The following is a 7,453-nucleotide window of genomic DNA, read 5'->3' as shown; positions in this document are numbered from 1 at the left end:
AACTTCAGGATGCTTGTTATGCACTGGGTGTGTCATCAGAGGGGTCCATTGCAGATCTGCTCAACAGGCTCCAGGAACTTCTAAACTTTAACCCTCTGGGGTCCGACCATTTTGGGACACTGTCAGAGGTTCTGACATGCTCTTACATCTGGGGCCCTATTTTAACGATCTGAAACGCAAGTGCGAAGCGCAATGCGCAAGTGACTTTGTGGGCGGATCTTGGGCGCCTTTGCTATTTTCCCGGCGGGAGAAATAAGTCTTGCGCCGGGCGCAAATCAATAAGGTGTTGGTCTGAAGTAGGTTCATTATTCATAGGTGTGGTTTGGGCGTAACGTCAAATAAACCAATCAAGGGCGCAAGTTCCATGGCGGGTTGCTATTATTATGACGGATTTGACAGGTGCACGCCAGGAGCGGTTCACAGCCAAGGAGACCCACGTTCTTGTAAGAGCAGTCACCACAATGATTTCCTTTATCTCATGTATTAATATTTTTTATTGTAACAATTTATGATTTGATTTCCCTTATCTCATATTTTTTATTGTAACAATTAATGATTTGCAAAAATAATTGTTGCATCTGTGTAGATTAGATAAGTAATGCGCGTTGTGCACGCTATACATTATGGTCAAGCATGCGCCCTTAAAATAGCATAATGAACCACGCGCAACGCGCCACTGACTTTAGACTAGTTTTTTTTGGTTAGTAGCGCAATTGTTTTTTGAAACTGCAAAATAGCATAAGAGATGGTTTGCGCCGGAGCACGCCTCCTTTTTTGCGCTGAACCGCTCAGGGAGCGCAAGTTCATTCCCTAGTTTGCCGACGTGCGTCTGTGGAGGGAAAAACCCTCTGTGCGCCGGTGCAAAATACGAAATGATACATGCGTCACTGACAAAGTCAATTGCGCTGGGTGCAAGATAGGGCCCCTGGTCTTTTTTCAGTTGCTTTAAAACATAATAATGGCAAGTGTCTCATACCACTGTGTTCAGCACAAACTGAGCTAAAATATTATATGAGCTACATGTATGTACATGTTTGTATTTTTCAGAGAAAAAGGTTTATGCGTGGTTTTTAAAAAAGCAAAAATTTTAAGTCACTGATATAAGTTCACAAAACCCATACTAAACATGTTTTAACAAGACTTTCCTGAACAAAATCTAGTAGCCTAGAGTTTTTTCTTTAAAATGATGTGAAAATCATCCTGCCTACTTATTCTCATAAAACAATGTATTGATTTAGAAATTGTAAGACACTTTTTGTTTAGAGTGGCCGTATGCGAGAAGGATTGATTGACAGCTAGCAAACAAAGGCTCGCATAATGAGCTGTAATGAGCTGCATAATGAGGCAGGAAAGAACTACAGTAAAGAATGTGAGGACAAATGTACACGTTTGTTTGAGGTTTATTAAGAAGTTAACAATATAATCAAAATAGAAATGAAGGTCAATAGGACATTTTCAGTTTATTTGGAAACGAACCCTATTAAAAAACTTAACTTGTATAAGAAACTGATAAACAACAGAGCTGTAAACTTCATGTGGCTCATGTTACCATATAACTTTATGTCCAAAGAGTGTGAATATGTTTTTCCACTTCATAGTTTTGTACTGATGAGAGGGATGCAGACCTCTAAGAGAGTTATAAACAGCTGTTAGCATAAGTTGTCCACAGAAATACCCTTACATATATAACTGATGGGTAAATGATAGCACTACATTCAGATAAACTATCATAAACTAAATTAGTATCTCAGATAAACATCTGCAATAATTAGTTATATAAAAAGCTGTTTTCAGATGCCCATCACCTTATCATCTAGCTTCTGTTTTAAATGCGTTTCTGTAAGCGAGTATGAACTTTAAAAACACATCGCAAATGGATGTGGGCGAGCTCGCGTCCCCGTGTAAACAACGCGGAGCTCATAATAAACCAACATGATCTCACAAAGTTCCGTGGCATAGTCACGGAATTTTGTGCTCATTTTTCCGTGACATTCTCACGGATATCCGCATATTTCCGTGGCCCTGCCACGGACTTTCTTTTCCATGGCATTCTCACGGATTGGTTACTCAACTGCTTTTTCCTATTTTCAAACCATTGTCGCTTCGGTTTAGGGTTAGATTTGGTGCTTGCGTTACTTTGTCACTGTAAGTATTGGTTTATACTATTTTTTCTGATGTATTCTTTTATATTTTTTAAACTTTAATCAATTGTCACCTGGCATTGGGGTTAGAGTTGGGTTTGGGTAGGGATGTCATTTTATGTAAATCTAACCCTAAACCGAAGCGACAATGGCAAGAAAATAGGACAAAACAGTTGAGCAACCAATCCGCGAGAACGCCACGGAAAAGAAAGTCCGTGGCAGGGCCACGGAAATATGCGGAGATCCGTCGCAATGTATGGAATTATCTTGCATATAAACATTATGGAATCATTTTACAGCAAATCCCCCAGTGCAGCATTTACTCAAAGTTGCCATGATAGATACGAAAGTGAATAACTGTGTCTTAACACTGTACAACATGTAACAGATATCCGCCATTATGGGAGGTCACGCGTACTCGTTTGTAAATAAGCATGTAAACATGGAATCATATTACAGCACACACTTAAAAGATACAGCAGTGCAGGCTTACTGAAAGTTTCCATGAAGGATATAAGTGAATAACTGTGTCTTAACACTGTACAGCATGTAACAGATATACGCCATTACGGGAGGTCACGCGGATTTGTTTGTAAATAAGCATGTAAACATGGAATCATATTACAGCACACACTTAAAAGATACAGCAGTTCAGGCTTACTGAAAGTTTCCATGAAGGATATAAGTGAATAACTGTGTCTTAATACTGTACAGCATGTAACAGATATACGCCATTACGGGAGGTCACGCGGATTTGTTTGTAAATAAGCATGTAAACATGGAATCATATTACAGCACACACTTAAAAGATACAGCAGTGCAGGCTTACTGAAAGTTTCCATGAAGGATATAAGTGAATAACTGTGTCTTAATACTGTACAGCATGTAACAGATATCCGCCATTACGGGAGGTCACGCGGATTTGTTTGTAAATAAGCATGTAAACATGGAATCACATTACAGCACATACTTAAAAGATACAGCAGTTCAGGCTTACTGAAAGTTTCCATGAAGGATATAAGTGAATAACTGTGTTTAACACTGTTACAGCATGAAACAGTGAAATCCGCCATTACGTGAGATCGCGTCCGTTTGTAAACAACGCGGAGGGTCAATCCGAAGCGTGTAGTCTGCTAAGGTTGCTTAACGTTACTGTATGTAGGCTGAACTGCACAAGCCATGAGCATATTAAGTTACATGATAGCAAATATAAATGGTATAAATTAACTGTTAACGTTACTTCTAATCCAGCAGTGCGTTCTCCATTGTTATTCTTAGGTAACGTTAAAGATAAATGCTTCTCTTCCTCAATGTCCAGACATAAATGAAGATATTCCTCACGTGTGTGAATAAAGTTTATAATCCAAACATGCTGTAAAAAGTCCTTAAATCTGATCAAACTTTACGCTTTGTTACCATGTCAACAGCTGTGGGCGTGACCAAATTAAAGATAATGAAGTCAGCCGGGAAAAACTGTACTCTCTTTAATTCAATGCAGATTACATAAACAGGCAATATTTGTTTTTGATTATATTTCACTTGTTTAAAAGTAGACATTTCAGGCTTTCTTTGGATGTGTGTATCATGCTTGTGTGACGAGTATTCGCGGAGTTTCAATTAATTTTTGTAACGTGTTTTGAGAGACAGCTGGCGGAGACAGAAATGTCTGGAGGCACACCCTGTTTATTTTCTTTATTTGACAAAAACACAAAGATCTGTTGTTATTGTGAATGAACACATATTAAAGAAGACCCTTTACCGTTTCAAATGATGTCAAACACGTAAGTGTATGATTATTAATGATGGAGTATTTTAAGTTGATTCTGCCATGATAAGGAAAAAACGCGTCAAAACGCGGCCCCGCGTTTTTAGACCCCAGGGGGTTAAAGAGGTTTATCCAAAGCTTTTTTTGAAGCTACTTCTTACAGATGGTAAGAAATTGATGGCAATTTTTTAAAATTAAAATATATGTGGGACAACAATTATAGGATGTTTTTTTTTTAATTCATTCTTTAGGCGGCGTACTTCACTTCTCTTGTGTGCATGGTGTAGTCGACTATGTAAATTTCCTGTTCTGGACAGAGTCAGCAAGAGACCATACCGACGGGCTCCTAAGTTTCCAACAATTTCCAACGTGCTACATATCTGATGTTGCTGGACAGGTTGCTCGCCACACAAACAACCGTACAAACCAGCTGTTTTTTCAACCCCATGATGGAAGACTCTGTGCCCCTACTTCAGAAAATATAAATCTGGCGATCAACAAGGAGTTACAGGTCGATTTCGAGTGGGTGAATAAGATCAGGTTCCCATTCCCACTGGAAGAACAGCAAAGTGACAGAATGGCAGCAAAACATCCAACTACAGGGACATGTGAGAGATACTCTCTGTATGATAGGTTTCATCAGAAAAATCAGCGACGTCCAGAAGAGAAGTTGAGAAGTCTGAACCTCTGCCCCACCCTTAGAACAGAGGTGAACTCAGCTGTTGCAGAGCAGTTTAATCGTGAACTGTCTGCTGTAAGATACTCGTTGTGCCAAATGAACGAAGCTCACTTTAAACAAACTGTTAGAGTGTTAATTGAGTTGCACAATGATAGAATTAACAAGGAATTTAAGGCTGAAATTGAGGCCATGTGCAACACACAGCTGTCTGTTGGCCTGTATGGGATGCTAGGACTGCACTCTGTTTGTAGGTTTATTATTACATAACGAAAAGAATGTAATAATTGTGCAAAGATTTTAACATAGCTTACAATTCTATGTAATCCTATTTTTAATCAAAATATATTTGTTCTTTATTTTTTAGAGAAAATAAAAAAACTGCAGCCCAGTTCAGGAGCCAGCTTTAACGTACGACCTGACAATACTGTCAAATCCTCCTTTGCTGCACAGTTGTATGCTGTTGATGACAATGAAAAGGTAATTAATCCAGATTTGTTCAATTTATCTTTATGTCTTATAAATTAAATATGTTAATAGTTTCTGTTTTGTTTTAATTTGTATAAGGAAAAACTAAAGACATTGTTCACTGGAAATCGTGATGAAAAAGAACCCCTAGCATATGTCTGGAAGCGGTATCCAGTGGCAATAAAAGACATCCGCAGTGTTTGTCCACCAGAGTTGCTGGGAGACTCTTCATTGAGAATGCCATGGCTGACAGATGATGTGAGTGTAGATAAATTATCTTATTTTGTAATTAAAATTTGAAATAAATAAATCTGTGTTGTCTCTGTAAAGCTGAAATGTTGGCCTTTTACTTTATAACAATACAAATTGATATTACAGTGTGTAACAAATGTGTTTGATTACAGGCAGTAAATTATCGAGTAGCACAAGTGGCTCAAGAGAATATGGTATAAGATTTTGATTTCCTCCCTCTATTAAATTTTTTATCTCTCAACAAAATGTACTAAAACGTAAATGCAATATTTGCTTTTATAGTGTGGCGCTTTGGGTGATTTTGATTTCATTGTGTGGCACCGGGACTGGAGAAACGTCAGGTTACGACTGTAACCGTGGTTCCCTGAGATAGGGAACGAGACGCTGTGTCATGTAATGACATTATGGGGAACGCTATGCAGCGTGACGCGCGTGAATATTGTGTCAACTAGGTCTATATATAGACGCCGGCGGATGACGTCAAGAGTGACGTGGCAACGCGAGGCTATAAATATGCGGAAATAATATAGGTCAAACAGCTTCTGTTAAAATTGAAGCGAATGCCACAGGCACAAGGAGTTATGGCAAAGGGACACAGCGTCTCGTTCCCTATCTCAGGGAACCACGGTTACAGTCGTAACCTGACGTTCCCTTTCAAGGGATACTTGACGCTGTGTCATGTAATGACATTATGGGGAACGAGATACCCACTACGCCATAATTAATTGTGACTGTCTGTAAGTGTGAAGGTGTCTACGCACAACTTAAGACATAAAGACCTGAGATCCCGGTAGAAAAGGGAGGTCTAAAAACATTATACCTCATAAAAATGTGTGGGGCAGATTATCCCGCCACACCACAAAGCATGGAGGTCCCTGACAAAGGGGCCAGATAAGACGCCATACTCCTAGTCGAGTGTGCCCTAATTTTCGCAGAGGTGAAAACAATGTGCACCTCATACGCTATAAAAATAGCCTCCACAATCAATGATTGATTGTTTGTTTAGAGGAAGAATGTTCTTTCTTGGAGAACCAAACACAGACCAAAGGTTGGTCGTATCTTCTAAGGTAGAAGATCTATTAATGTAAACCTCTAAAAACCCCTCAGGGCATAGAAGATGTAGCCTCTGTTGATCCGCCGACTCTTGAGGAGGAGGATGAAAAGCCTGACAGACTAATTGCTAGGAACCTTGGGAACATAACCCGGTCTTGGGTGCAAATAGCCTTAATATGTCCTGAAGCAAACTCCAGGGTAGAGAAGAAGCTGATAAGCTTGGAAGTTGCCCACTCTCCTCGGAGAAGTGATGGCTAACAAAAAGGCAAACCACAGTGACAGAAACTTAACTGTACACAAGTCAATGGGTTCGAAAGGTGCCATAAAGAACCCTTTCAGAACTACTGCCAGGTCCCATACTGGAACTCTGATTTGAGCCGGAGGCCTCATCCTAAATATACCACGCAACAAGGCGTGAAGGCAGAGATAGCCACAGCGTATACTCCGATATAAACCAGATGAAAACCCGGTATTGTAAAAATTCCAGAACTGAAGCCAATGGGCAGTTTGGAAGTAAATGTTTGTCACTACACAGAGTAGTGAATAATCTCCATTTAAAACAGCCTTAAATGTCGCCTGGAGCGAAACTCCAGGCATGAAGAAGCAGCTGATAAGCTTGTTAGTCACTCACTCTCCTCAGAGAAGTGATACTACTACCCATAGAGCCCTCAGGGATATGAGTGTGAAACCAGAGATAGCCTCAGCATATACTCTGGGTATAAACCAGATAAAAAACCGGTATTGTAAAAATTCCAGAACTGAAGCCACTGGGCAGTTTGGAACTAAATATGTCGTTTCTACACCAAGTAATGAATAATTTAAAATAGCCTTTATTCATCTGGAACGAACTCCAAGCATGAATAATAATAAGCTGATAAGCCTGTAAGACACTCACTCTCCTCAAAGAAGTGATGGCTAATAAAAAGGCTAACCTCAGTGACAGATATTAATCTGTACATGAGTCAATGGATTTGAAAGAGGCCATAAGGTGCCCTTTTGAAACTACTACTACCCCTAGAGCCCTCAGGGATATGAGTGTGAAACCAGAGATAGCCTCAGCATATACTCTGGGTATAAACCGGATAAAAGACCGGTATT

At 39.6% G+C, this 7,453-nt stretch overlaps 1 long non-coding RNA gene across 1 annotated transcript; it reads left to right on the top strand.

The window, feature by feature from the left end:
- Positions 1-4,198: 4,198 nt before the first annotated feature.
- On the top strand, positions 4,199-5,638 carry LOC141363818 (uncharacterized). Its single transcript, XR_012369392.1, has 5 exons — positions 4,199-4,832; positions 4,950-5,062; positions 5,150-5,308; positions 5,455-5,496; positions 5,585-5,638. It is a non-coding gene; the product is annotated as an uncharacterized lncRNA (long non-coding RNA).
- Positions 5,639-7,453: the final 1,815 nt, after the last annotated feature.

The sequence above is a fragment of the Misgurnus anguillicaudatus genome, chromosome 5 (assembly GCF_027580225.2).
Source record: "Misgurnus anguillicaudatus chromosome 5, ASM2758022v2, whole genome shotgun sequence".
NCBI classification, from domain to species: Eukaryota; Metazoa; Chordata; class Actinopteri; order Cypriniformes; family Cobitidae; genus Misgurnus; species Misgurnus anguillicaudatus.
The sequence above is the reverse complement of the archived record's forward strand: the minus strand, read 5'-3'. Positions and strand labels throughout refer to the sequence as shown.